The following is a 13,891-nucleotide window of genomic DNA, read 5'->3' as shown; positions in this document are numbered from 1 at the left end:
TCAAAAAGAATTAACCTAGAAGGTAACATACACGCACAGGAAATTAATGTGAGTGAACTCCCTGTATAGCTATCCTTATCTCAACCAGCAAAAACCCTTGTTCCTTCCTATTATAGCTTATACTCTCTCTACAACAAAATTAGAAATAAGGGCAAAATAGTTTCTGCTGGGTATTGATGGGCTGGGGGGAGAGGGAGGGGGCAGAGTGGGTGGTAAGAGAGGGGGTGGGGGCAGAGGGGAGAAATGACCCAAGCCTTGTATGCACATGTGAATAATAAAAGAAAAAAAATCTTCCAGGATATTAATGTTGGGGAAAGGGCCACCAGTTGACCTCAATCCAGACATTTCCATGCAACTGGCTTTTGCTTTCTTAGCCATGGACTTCTGTGCCTTCTGTGCCCCTCCCTATGATACCCTGTGCACTCTAAGGGCTCACAGAAAAGTTTTCCTCCAGTAACTCTTGATTGCTTCTTTGTATTTGCTCATGTACTTGTTCTCACTGAGAAGAGACAGAGACAAAGGTGTTTAAAAGTTGCACTCAATCCCCATGTAGATGCTATCATGCATCCAGAGTTGAGTTGAAAATCACTGGTCTGGTGGGAAAGGAGGTGAGGGAATAATAAAGCTATAAGTGAAGGTTCAGTGTCTCATCCTGATCACAGAAGACTCAACCTCTCAGCACAGCACTCACCATCCTGGTTTCACAGAGCATACAGGTGAGACTCATTTCCACTCATACAAAGGCACAGTTAATCAGCGAATTCATAAATAGATGGGGTAGGAGTAAGAGACTTTATTGCTGGTTTTGGAAGTGAGATCCTGAAAGGTTCCACATGAAATGGGGCTTTTTCCTGCTATGTGCAAAATGGACTTTCTCCATCCCTCTTAACCCTGTGCAAACACAGTTCTTTTTATTACCCCTTCTTAAGACTGAGTTCTGTTCCTTTTAGTTCTTATTTTTTTTCTTCCCCCATTCTCTTGATTAAAATTTCCATGTCTTAAAATCAAATGTGCATAAGTACATATTTCATACTACTTTAAATTTATTTTTATATATTTTGTACTGGGGTACATTTTTAAATTGTTTATACATTTATTTACTTGTGTATACATGTTTGGGATATCTCTGCCCCCTGTCCCCTCACTTCCAGGCAGAACCTGTTCTGCCCTCTTCTCCAATTTTGTTGAAGAGAAAACAAGAGATAATAAGAAAGACAGCATTTTTCTAGCTTGAGATGAAGATAGCTATACAGAGAGATTCCTAGCATTGCTTCCATGCACATGTGTATTACAAGCCATATTGGTTCATCTCTACTAGAGCTCTTCACTACTTCCTGGACACCTTCCCACAGTGGCCTCTGCCAGTTTAAGATTACTTTATTAGGTCCTCTATAGTGGGCACATCAAACATGTTCAAGTTTTAGGTTTCCTTCCCTTTCTCTATTCCTCCTGTATGCATAATCCACTTAGTGTGTGACCCATATTCAATAACATTACTGCATTTGTTTTAGGTCTATAATCCACATATGAGAGAGAACATATGATTTTTTGTCTTCTGAGCCTGGCTAACTTAGCTTAAGATGATGTTCTCCAGTTTCATCCATTTACTTGCAAATGACAAGATTTCATTCTTCTTTGTGGAGGAGTAAAATTCCACTATGTATAAATGCCACATTTTCTTAATCCATTCATCAGTAGTGGGGCATCTTGGCTGTTTGCATGGCTTGGCTATTGTAGATAGTGCTGCAATAGGCATGGGTATGCAGGTGCCTTTGTGGTAACCTGAGTCACATTCCTTCATATGTATCCCTAGGAGTGGTATTGCTGGATCATATGGCAGATCTATGTTTAGTTTTTTAAGAAACATACATATTGTTTTCCAAAGTGGTTGTACTAGCTTACATTCCCACCAGCAGTGTATGAGGGTTCCTTTTTCCCTGCATCCTCGCCAACATTTGTTGTTATTGGTGTTCTTGATGGTATTCTAATAGGAGTGAGGTGGAATCTTAGTGTGGATTCGATTTGCAGTTCCTTTATGGCCAGGGGTGATGAGCATTTTTTCATGTGTTTTTTTGGCCATTTGGACTTTTTCCATTGGAAAAGTTCTGTTTAGTTCACTTGCCCACTTCTTTATTTATTTTGGGGGAAATTATTTGCCAGCAAATATTTTCTCCCACTCTGTGGATGGTCTCTCAGTTTAGAGACAATTTCCTTTGTTGTGCAAAAGCTTTTTAATTTCATGTAGTCCCATCTGTCCATCCTTTTCTTAGTTGCTGTGCTGCTGGAGTTCTACTGAGGAAGTCTTTGCCTATACTTACTGCTTCCAGAGTATTCCCTGCTCTATCCTGTATTAACTTCTGTTTCAGGTCTGATATTAAGGTCCTTAATCCACTTTGAGTTGAAACTAGTACAGGGTGATAGACATGGATCTAGTTTCAGTTTTCTGCAGGCAGATAACCACTTTCCCAGCAACATTTGTTGAAGAGGCTGTCTATTCTCCATCATATGTTTTTGGCGACTTTGTCAAAAATAAGGTGGGCATAGCTGTGTGGATTCATATCTGGGTCCTCTATTCTGTTCCACTGGTCTTCATATCTGTTTTTGTGCCAGTACCATGCTGCTTTTATTGCTATGGCTCTGTAATATAGTTTAAAGTCAGACATTGTGAACCTCCAGCATTGCTTCTTTTGCCTTGGCTATTTGCGGTCTCTTGTGTTTCCAAATGAACTTTAGGGTAGATATTTCAAACTCTGTGATGAATGTCATTGGGATTTTAATGGGAATTGTGTTGAACATGTAGATTGCTTTTGGTAATACAGTCATTTTTACTATGTTGATTCTACCAATCCATGAGCACAGGAGATTGTTCCACATTCTATAGTCTTCCTCAGTCTCTTTCTTCAGGGGTTTATAGTTCTTCTTGTAGAGGTCATTCACATCCTTTGTTAAGTGTACTCCTAGATATTTGATTTTTTTCTTGAGGCTATTGTAAATGGAATTTTTTTCATATATTCTTTCTCAGTTTGTTCATTGCTGGTGTATAGAAAGGCTACTGATTTTTGTAAGTTGATTTTGGATATCCTGCTACATTGCTGATGGTGTTTATGGTGTCTAGGAGTTTTTGGATAGTTTTTTTGGTCTTTGAGGTATAGGATCATGTTGTCTGCAAATAGGGGTACTTTGACAGTTTCTTTACCTATTTGTACACATTTTATTACTTCTTTTTGCCTTATTTCTCTGGCTAGGAATTTCAGGACTGTGTTGAATAGGAGTGGGAAGAGTGGACACCCTTATCTTGTTCCTGATTTTAGGGGAAATGGTTTCAGTTTTTCTCCATTCAATATGATGTTGGCTATAGGTTTGTCATATATAGCCTTTATAAGGTTGAGGTACACTACTTCTATTGCTAGTTTTCTTAAAGATTTTATCATGAATTGGTGTTGAATCTTATCAAAGGCTTTTTCTGCATCTATTGAGATGATCAAGTGGTTTTTGTCTTTACTTCTGTTAATGTGCTGTATTACACTTATTGATTTGCATATGTTGAACTACCCCTGCATCCCTGGGATGAAGCTGACTTGGTCATGGTGAATGATCTTTATGATATATTGTTGGACTCAGTTTGCCATTATTTTACTGAGTATTTTTGCAATGGTTTTCATTAAGGAGATTGGCCTGTAATTCTCCTTTTTGGATGTGTCTTTGTCCAGTTTTGGGATAAGTGTAATACTGGCTTCATAGAATGAATTAGGTAGTGTTCCTTCCCATTCTGTGTCATGGAAAAGTTTAAGGAGAGTTGGTATTAATTCTTCTTTAAAGGTCTGATAGAATTCAGCAGAGAATCCATCAGGTTCTGAACTTTTCTTTTTTGGGAGACTCTTTTTTGCTGCTTCAATTTCACTTCATGTTATGTATCTGTTTAGGTGGTTAATATCCTCTTGGTTCAGTTTTGGATGGTCATAAGTATCTAGAAATTTGTTCATTTCTTCAAAATTTTCAAATTTATTGTAATATAGGTTCTCAAAGTAGTTTCTGATGATTCCCTGGATTTCCTTGGTGTTTGTTGTTATCACCCCTTTTTGTTTCTAATTTTACTTGTATGGGTTTTTTTCTCTCCTCATGTTAGTCAGATTTGCCAGGGGTTTGTCAATCTTGTTTATTTTTTCAAAGAACCAGCTTTTTGTTTTGTTGATTCTTCATATTTTTTAAATCTCTATTTCATTATTTTTGGCCCTTATTTGTATTATTTCTCTCCTTCTGATTGATTTGGGTTCTGCTTGTTCTTGTTTTGAGATGTAGCATTAGGCCATTGATTTGAGATCTTTCTGTCCTGTTAATGTATGCACTCATGGCTACAAACTTTCCTCTTAGGACTGCCTTTGCTGTGTCCCATGGGTTCTGGTAGGTCGTGTTGTCATTTTCATTACCTTCCACGAACGTTTTAGTGTTCTCTTTTATTTCATCTATGACCCACTGATCATTGAGCAATGTGTTAATTCAGCTTCCAATTGTGTGTGTATTTTTAGCTGTTGTTTTTGTTGTTGAGTTCTCATTTTAATACATTGTGATCAGATAGAATGCAGGGTATACTTTCTATTTTCTTATATTTGCTGAGGCTTGCTTTGTCCCCTAAGATATGATCAATTTTGGGGTACATTTTGACATTTACAAAAGTTCTTATAATATATTAGAGTTGAATTTACCCCCTCCATCATCCTTCTTTATCCACCTCCCCCATTGCTGGAATCAAAATATTTTTAATTAATGAAGTTAAATAAATTTTCTATCAAAGGAAGAGATTCTCATACTTTGTCTCAAACTTTTAAACAATTAAATGAAAAATGTTCATGTTTAGGAACATGGAGCATATAGAAGGAGTATTTGAACATTCTTTACTTTTGAAGACCGAATGAGAATTGGTATAAAAAAGAATGTTGTGATGAAGATTTCCTTCAGTTAGTTTTGCAGAAAGCTTTTAGGGGCAATGAATATCCTCTATTAATGTGAGGGATATTGAAGATACTGTTTTTCTTAGCATCACACAGTAAGAACTCTGAAAATAACCACCAACTGAAATACAACTGGAGATAGCAGATAACTAATGACTATTCCTGGTGTACTCTGAATCTAAGGAGACTTTAGGATGTTAGCCTATAATTCTAGAAGGAAGGCAGTAGGGTCCTATCACAAACAGGCCCCCACAGAAATAACCCTGCACCCTGTTCTGTCCAGCAATGGAACCCCACAGGTTGTCCTGAAAAGAAGGAACATGGAGGAGGAAGGGCCAGACTCAGAGCCCAACATAGCCTGGGGATGAGTGAGGAGCACTGCACATGGAGCACATCAGCAGGGCCTTCCTAGAACTACTGCTGTGAAGGTTTTTTCTCCTCTGTGAATCTACTCTGCTTCTTAACACTACCTCTATCAGCTTTTGTGACATTAGGGCTAAATTATATACTGAGAAGTCCATGACATAATCATTCTACTCTAACATTGTTGAGATACTTCCATAACATGTTTCATGGACCTTGCACCAGTTCACATTCCCACCAAGAAGCCAGTGAGTTCCAATTTCTCCATATCCTCTCCATCACTTCTTATTTTCTGTTCTGGCTAGTATCTATCCTCATGTGTGGGATGAGTATCTCCTTGTATTTTGACTTGCATTCCCCTAATTATGAGTGGTTTGAATGCCTTTTCATATGTTTTTGGCTATTTTATTATTAGAAAGAAATGAATTCACATCTTGTGCCCATGTTTTCATGTGGTTATTGAGGTGTGTGTGTGTTTTAGGAGGTCCTTTTGTATTCTTACAATTAACAATACTTATCAGGTATATAATTTTAAGATATCTTCTTCAGTTCTTCCTGATGTTCCAGTTCTACTTTGTATAAACTTCAGAAGCCATCAAGTTTTTAAAATTTGGGGGAGAATTAACTAAAATTTCATAAATGTGGAGAATAATTAGGAAAACATTCAAGTACTTTCAACAATGAGGCTTCACATCCAGTAATATGGTATGTCTCTTCATTTACATAATCTCCATTTCTTTAACTTTTTCCTTCTACAAAGGTACTTTGTAGTTGAGTTCCTTATGTGTTTAATTAATGTTCCTGGGAACTTAAAAACTAAGTTTAAATTGACATGTTGGAATTATACTGCTTATTTTTATACCTATTGTTCATATGCAGAAGGAATATTGATTTTAGCCATAATTCTAATTGTGATTCACTTTAGAGACAATTATAAAATCAGATTTTAAAATAATGGTAATTTTGTATTTCCAAATATTTTGCTTTAGTTTTAATTTCCTGTCATATTGATGAAATGACAACAATACAAAAATTGTGGTTTTGGTGATTGTCACAGTCTTTTGTTTCCTCAATGATGATGAAAGACCTCCTTCAATACTTTGATGTGCAACAATGCAAACTATCAAATTATCTTTATAGTGGTAACTCTAAACAAATGCTTTAATCAATCTGTTCATATTATAGGTGGGACATATGCATCTTTTCTCTTAAGGAAATTAGATGACAAGAATAACCTTGTGTTTTAAAATGAACAGCATTAAAAAGCCACAAGAATGAATGGTACATATATAAGAGAAATATATTTATTCATGGACAGAAAGTCTAACACTTGAGAATAGTAAAGGTCTCAGTCTTAAAGCATGCAAATAAGTGTATATAATAAGTAGGACTGAAATCACCATAAAATAACTATCGATGTAAAAGTTTAGAATATATTTATCAGTAGGAAACATTTATAGAAGTGATGATGGGAAACTTATTTAATTTAAGCTACTCAGAAAATTAATGAACATTTAAAAAATTCCCTCCTAGGTATGTTGATGTGAACAAATTTATTTTTAGTTTGAAAGAGTATGAATTCTGAGAACTTGCCAATGGGGATGTTCCTTTTCCAGACAGCTGTGGGAATCCTAGGCAGTTAGTTACTTCTCCTTCATTATTTGTTGTCCATATTGACTAGAAAGAGTTTGATGCCCAAAGACACAATTATAGAGCACTTGGCATTTGCTAGTTCCTTGGCTATTATCTCAAGAGGAATTCCTCAGACAATGATGGAGTTTGGTATGAAAAATTTCCTGGATGAGATTAGATGTAAACTTGTTCTCTACCTTTATAGAGTAGAAAGGGGGATTTCCCTGTACACCACCTGCCTCCTGAGTTGCTTCCAAGCAATCACAATCAGCCCCCAAAGCACCAGGTGGATGAAGCTGAAACACAGAGCCACCAAGTCCATTGGTCCCTCCTGTTCACTCAGCTGGCTTGTGCATCTGCTTCTAAACGTCATGATTACCATGAGAGTGACAGGCCATCGTAACAGGCAAAATGTCACCAACAGATTGAATTAGGGGTACTGTGCAGGGTTTGTTTCTGGCACCATTGTGACTCCACTATATTTGTTCTTGCTCAGTTTCACCGATATTCTGTGTTTGGGTCTCATGGCCTGGGCTAGTGGCTTCATGGTGAGCATCCTCTACAGGCACAAGAGGCAGATACATCATATTCACAGTGACCACCTCCCCTAGGGTCTCCCCAGAGGCCAGAGCCACCCAAACCATCCTGATGCTGGTGTGGACCTTTGTCATCTTCTACTCACTCTATTGCACCTTGGTAGTCTATGCAGCATTCTTCAATAATCCATAGCTATAGGTAATAAACATATTTACATTTCTAGAAACACACTTCCCCACTGTAAGCAATTTGAAAACAATTTTGTAGGACTCCCTCCTGTGTATTATAGACCATCATTAGGCCACCCTATGATAGCATTTTTTTCTTTCAAAATTTTGGATGGAATGTAGACAATATTATCCAATAGACAGATTTTAATATACATTGTGCATATCATGACATTATTTGGAAGATTTCATTGACCTTTTTGTGATGTTTAGGAAATTCATCCAGTGAATATGGCCTCATGTGAATGTTGAGGATAACATTCCATAATTACATATTTTTAATCTTTCAACTAAATAGTCCATGGTGATTTTCTAAGTGTAGACTATAGCAAAGAATATTCCAGGGAGAGATGGGTACATGTGCAGGAATGGTGCTGGAAATTTGTGTAAGCATTCAGGAAATGAAGGAAAGGTCTGACACTGAAAGAAAAACAGTTCTTGCTAAGGCTCTAAACTGAATAATAATAGATGCAATGATTTCTACAAATAATAACAGCTGATCCATGAACCCAATGTAGGAAAGTTATAAATTTTAAATCACCATAAAATATATCTGCCTTTAAATAAACTGCAATATTGTCATAATGTTGTATAGATAATGGTAACATCAGTAGAAAGTTGTGATTCTGCTTTGAAATTAAAATTGGTCAGTCAATATAATCTGTTGAAAAAGTCATTTTGATGTGGGTATTACCTGAGTGTGGAAAAATAGAATTTATGGATATCTGTGCTCATGAACCAAATATTTAAAAACTGTGGAAGGCATGCACAACCTTGAGCCTTTCCTGTTTCTTCTCATCTGTGTACCAGGAAGTGAAATCCATTATTCAAAATTATAATTTTAATATTTGTTCTGAAATACAGCTTCAAGCACAATTTTGTTTAGAAATATTATGAGCTGATCCTCTGTGGAGCCCTAGAAAATTAACATTTGTCTTTCCTTTGTTCTAGATTATGCCAACTTTGGTCTTATATTATCAACATGCATGTTTTTCAAAAGCAGTTTTGTTTTTATACCCTTACAGATTATTAACCTTCAAATCCTTTTCAATTAATTTTTTGACTCATTCCACTGTCTTTATAGTTCAGTATAATGCTATAAGTGTTTCCTATGACAGACATCAGCCCTCTTTTTTGGACAAATATAAGATGTTAGTGATTCATGGACATAAAACTTCTAGGTCCCTCTGATAGAAAGACGTCAGAACCTGCTTGTGTGTCTTAAGTATAAGCTTCCCCTTCTGGCCTTTTCCTCTTGCTTCTTCTGATGGGGAGTGGCTTAGCAATTTCAGTCAAATTTCCCAGCTGGAGTTTGCTGGAGAATTTCCTCTTTGGACAGCAGAAATGGCAAAAAGAGCAAGGTAAATGCAAAGACAATTTGATGCAGGATAAACAGGAGTTATACCCAGAGGAGTTGATGGTCACTTGGCTTTTCAAGTACTCCAGGCAAATGGGACAGTTGGCCTGCACTTGGAGGTCTGTCAAGACTTTTGAAAACTCCATGGAGGCTTGAACAAAGGTAATGGGCACAGACATGCTTGTTTGAGTAAGGCCTGGCTTTCAAAGAGCTAAGGACCCAGGAAGCAATGGATTTCATTCCCTAGAACTTGAAAACTTGTCAGTTTTTCAGTTTCACTCCTTGGCATATGTATCTCAGCCCCTAAAAACTTATTTAGCTTTCTACATCTGAGCTCCCAAGTATGATAGGAACATTTCAGAGCCTTCAACTTATTGTACATCAGAACATATTAGCTGGAATGCTGCTCTTCTCAGTCAATGATCTATAGTCAAGCTAAGCTTCATTGTTCAAGAAAGTTGCCTCAGATCCAAACAAGTGAATACTTCTGTGTATCTTTAGGAGAAACAATGTAACCTTTTGGAATTTCATTTCTTTGATATGTAAAAAATACTGATATTTAAACTAAAAGCTGTGATGTCTCTTCTAGTTGCTAAATCCTCAATGTCTAGTCAAGACATTAACTTCCACCAGGCTCACTGGAATGGTGGGCTTCAGGAAATCTTCCCACACTAGAATGGATGGCTAACCAGCTCAGACCTGAGACTGTACAGGAACCACATCTGCCTATAGGGTTTTTCCAAACATAATTTTGCATGTCTTTGCTCAATACGAAATGGTATGACAGATAGGTGATTGATAGGGATCCCAGAAGTATGTGTGTGGGAGAGGAATGGATGTTTTTCTAATCCAGGATTTGATAAGTCCTTGACAATGCCAAGTATTTGAACACAAGATTGAAAGTTCATTTTCCAGAAATGTGTTAAAGTGGAAGTTGCAAATACAGTGGCTGCTCAGCCACCTCAGGAGGATACTTAGCCACGTACTCTGGAGAAAACTCAGGATTAGAAAGAAAGAAAAAGAAGAAGGAAAATGATTAGCTGATTCAAGAATGAATTTTTAAGGTTCTCACAATTTTACCTAAAGACAGTGAGACTTCTTTACTTTTCTTTTTTTTATACCATGAACAGAACCCAGGGCACCCTAAATGCCAGGTATGTGCTCTGCCACTGAGTGACATTCCTGGCCTGAGAGTTCTCCTAAGTGAATTACAGAGTTATTTATTTACAGGACACAGAGAAAATAAAATACTTATCAATGAACATTTCTCTATATTTGCATTGAAAAGGCTATCAAATGCAATCAAGAGTGAATTCTTTAGCAGAACATATACAGATGGAATTAAGATGATAAGATTGCCTCTCAAAGATGTTTTACCTAAGAGAGCCTTCTTAGGTAGATCCACCAGTGACTCGAATGTGAATTACCTAAAATAGATATGGAAATGCAACAGTTAAGCTCTACACTCTGTCAAAGTTTATGCAATAATGTGCTAAGAATGATTTGAAGTGTATTTACAACATAGTGTTTATACTACCACATATTTAGAAGATGTGCTGAGACCTGTGGAAATAAACAACTCACCATCCAAAAAAAAAAAACTTAATGGCTAATTATTCAGAGCTTGCTAACATGAGGTAGATACTATCACTTGCGTTTGGGCTATTCAGGAATCATACATGTGTGAACTTACATGAAGCCTCAAAAGCAGGCAGAGCATTGGGAGAACTTTAAAGTAAAGCGAAAAAGGTTAGGCGGGGGAAGGGAGGGGGTGAAGGGGTAAGGGAGGGGAAAAAAAAACCAAAAGTAAAGCAAAAAAGGGAAGGATCTTGGATGACTTCCCTGGGAACCTGTATGTAAACCACCAGAATCAGAAAGGTCTGTGTGATATGCTATGGGAATATATTCGACACTGTGTCATTGGTACTTTTATGGCCATGTAGACATTATTTAAGGTGGCCATCCATTATTAACAGTGGTCTGCATATTTGGGGCCAGTTGTTTCCAAAGTGTGTTAGTCAGACTTTCATCATTGTGACAAATACCTGAGATAAACAATTGAAAAATGAGGAGAGATTAATTTTGGCTCATGGTTGTAGAGGTTTTACTTCATGTTGCTTTTGACATTGTGATGGGACAGTGCATCGTGACATGGAGTGGTGCATGGTGGAAGAAATGTCTCACCTCATTTCAGATAGGAAGGAGGTATATATAGAGAGGGAGGGAGAAGGGAGTGGAGGAAGAGAGGGAAAGAAGAAGGAGGAAGAGAAGGAATAATGCAATAATGTGCTAAGAATGATGTGAAGTACATTTACCACATAGTGTTTTTACTACACTCATATTTATAAGATGTCCTGAGACCTGTGGAAATAAACAATTCACCCTCCAAATGAGAAAACAATAGCTATTTATTGAAGAGGCAAGGAGGAGGAGGAGAAAGAGAAGGAGAAGGAGAAAGAGAGAGGACAAAGACCAGGGAGCATACTCCCAGTTTTCTCACTTCTTTCCACAAGACCTCCTGATTGGTATAAAAACCACCATAACATGCCACATTCAGTATGAAGCCTTTAGAACATGGCGTGTAGGAGAATTTCAGATCCAAGTCTTAGCATTCCATCCCTGCCTCCAAAGGTTCATTTCCGTAATGCAAAATGCATTCATCCCATTTCCAAGTGTCTCCAAATTTAAGACTTCTAGTACTTTCAAGTTAAATATCTGAGATTCTGGGTGAATTCTTAGTTTTGAGTGCTTATAAAAATAAAAAACAAATCACATACTTCCAAGATATAATTGCATAAGATAAACACAATTATTCCAGAAGTGAGAAATAATAAGGATGCAAACTGGCAAGGAGGAATTAGGCCATGGAAGACTAAACCTAGCCAGGCCAATTAAATCTTGTAGCTCAATAGCTTCTGCACAACAAAAGAAATGGTCTCTAAGTTGAGAGGACACCCACAGAATGGGAGAAAATCTTTGCTAGCTATATATACAGCAGACAAGGTACTGATAATCAGAATAGATAGGGAGCTCAAAAAACTAAACTCCCCTAAAATTAATGAACCAATAAAGAAATTGTTTGGCCAGTGGGCAGCCACCCCATGGCGATCAGGAACACTCTGCTCACTTTCTGCTCTATCCCCTCCTTCTCTTCATGATTACCATGGCAACTCCTGCTGGCAGGCAATGGGTCCTGACCTATCCTACAGATCCATATTACCCCAAGCTCCTCCCCACCAAACCTCAACCTATCCTGATGCCCCATAATACCTTAAGCTCTTGACTTCACCCAGGATATAAAAACTGGGTTGCCATTTCTCCGGCGCGACTTCTCCGGCCCTGCTCTTTGGGGACGGTGAACCTCGCCCGAGAGTGCGCTATCAATAAGGCCTGCTTAAAGCCTGCTTGCTTTATTATTTGGCTCCAATTTGGCCTTCCCATCAGCATCGACCTAACATTTGGTGCCAAAACCCAGGAGGAAGCGAGCCTCACCCAACTCCAGGCAGTCGGGGCCCTGGGCCAGGCCCTGACTTGAGGCCCTTCCTCCTCTCTGGATCGATGCTCCGGCTCCGGCTTGGGTGAGTCTCCTCCCCCGTTTTGTTCCTCCTCGGGCCCCTGTCCTAGTCGCAGCCGTGCCAGGATCAGCCCCTCTGCATCTCCTCGCACCTGGGCATTTGGAGAGATGTCTCCCCTGTCCAGGCTGCCTCCTCCGAACTGGGTCTCCTCTTTTAGTGAGGGACGCTTCTCTAAAGGTTGAGACTCTCCGACAATTCGGGGATGGGGTGCTCCCAATCCAAACCGGACTCAGGGACTCCCTTGTCCTATCTCCTCTCAAACTTCAAAATTTGGGACTCTCTCCAGACCTCCACCTCAAGCAGCTCATTTTCTTTTTTTTTCATTTTTCTTTTATTATTCATATGTGCATACAAGGCTTGGTTCATTTCTCCCCCCTGCCCCCACCCCCTCCCTTACCACCCACTCCACCCCCTCCCACTCCCCCACTCAATACCCAGCAGAAACTATTTTGCCCTTATCTCTAATTTTGTTGTAAAGAGAGTATAAGCAATAATAGGAAGGAACAAGGGGTTTTGCTGGTTGAGATAAGGATAGCTATACAGGGCATTGACTCACATTGATTTCCTGTGCGTGGGTGTTACCTTCTAGGTTAATTCTTTTTGATCTAACCTTTTCTCTAGTTCCTGGTCCCCTTTTCCTATTGGCCTCAGTTGCTTTAAGGTATCTGCTTTAGTTTCTCTGCATTAAGGGCAACAAATGCTAGCTAGTTTTTTAGGTGTCTTACCTATCCTCACCCCTCCCTTGTGTGCTCTCGCTTTTATCATGTGCTCAAAGTCCAGTCCCCTTGTTGTGTTTACCCTTGATCTAATGTCCACATATGAGGGAGAACATACGATTTTTGGTCTTTTGAGCCAGGCTAACCTCACTCAGAATGATGTTCTCCAATTCCATCCATTTACCAGCGAATGATAACATTTCGTTCTTCTTCATGGCTGCATAAAATTCCATTGTGTATAGATACCACATTTTCTTAATCCATTCGTCAGTGGTGGGGCATCTTGGCTGTTTCCATAACTTGGCTATTGTGAATAGTGCCGCAATAAACATGGATGTGCAGGTGCCTCTGGAGTAACAGTCTTTTGGGTATATCCCCAAGAGTGGTATTGCTGGATCAAATGGTAGATCGATGTCCATCTTTTTAAGTAGCCTCCAAATTTTTTTCCAGAGTGGTTGTACTAGTCTACATTCCCACCAACAGTGTAAAAGGGTTCCTTTTTCCCTGCATCCTCGCCAACACCTGTTGGTGGTGG

General features: G+C 38.6%; 1 protein-coding gene and 1 pseudogene across 1 annotated transcript in view; one reads left to right on the top strand and one right to left on the bottom strand.

Annotated features, from left to right (window-relative positions):
• The window catches only part of LOC141410430 (uncharacterized), a 589,957-nt gene that overhangs the window by 493,044 nt on the left and 83,022 nt on the right, over positions 1–13,891 (bottom strand). The window lies entirely within an intron of this gene.
• On the top strand, positions 6,887–7,673 carry LOC109674168 (vomeronasal type-1 receptor 4-like; annotated as a pseudogene).

Source organism: Castor canadensis, chromosome 16 (assembly GCF_047511655.1).
Source record: "Castor canadensis chromosome 16, mCasCan1.hap1v2, whole genome shotgun sequence".
NCBI classification, from domain to species: Eukaryota; Metazoa; Chordata; class Mammalia; order Rodentia; family Castoridae; genus Castor; species Castor canadensis.
Note: the sequence above shows the minus strand (reverse complement) of the source record. Positions and strands in the feature narration are given on the sequence as shown.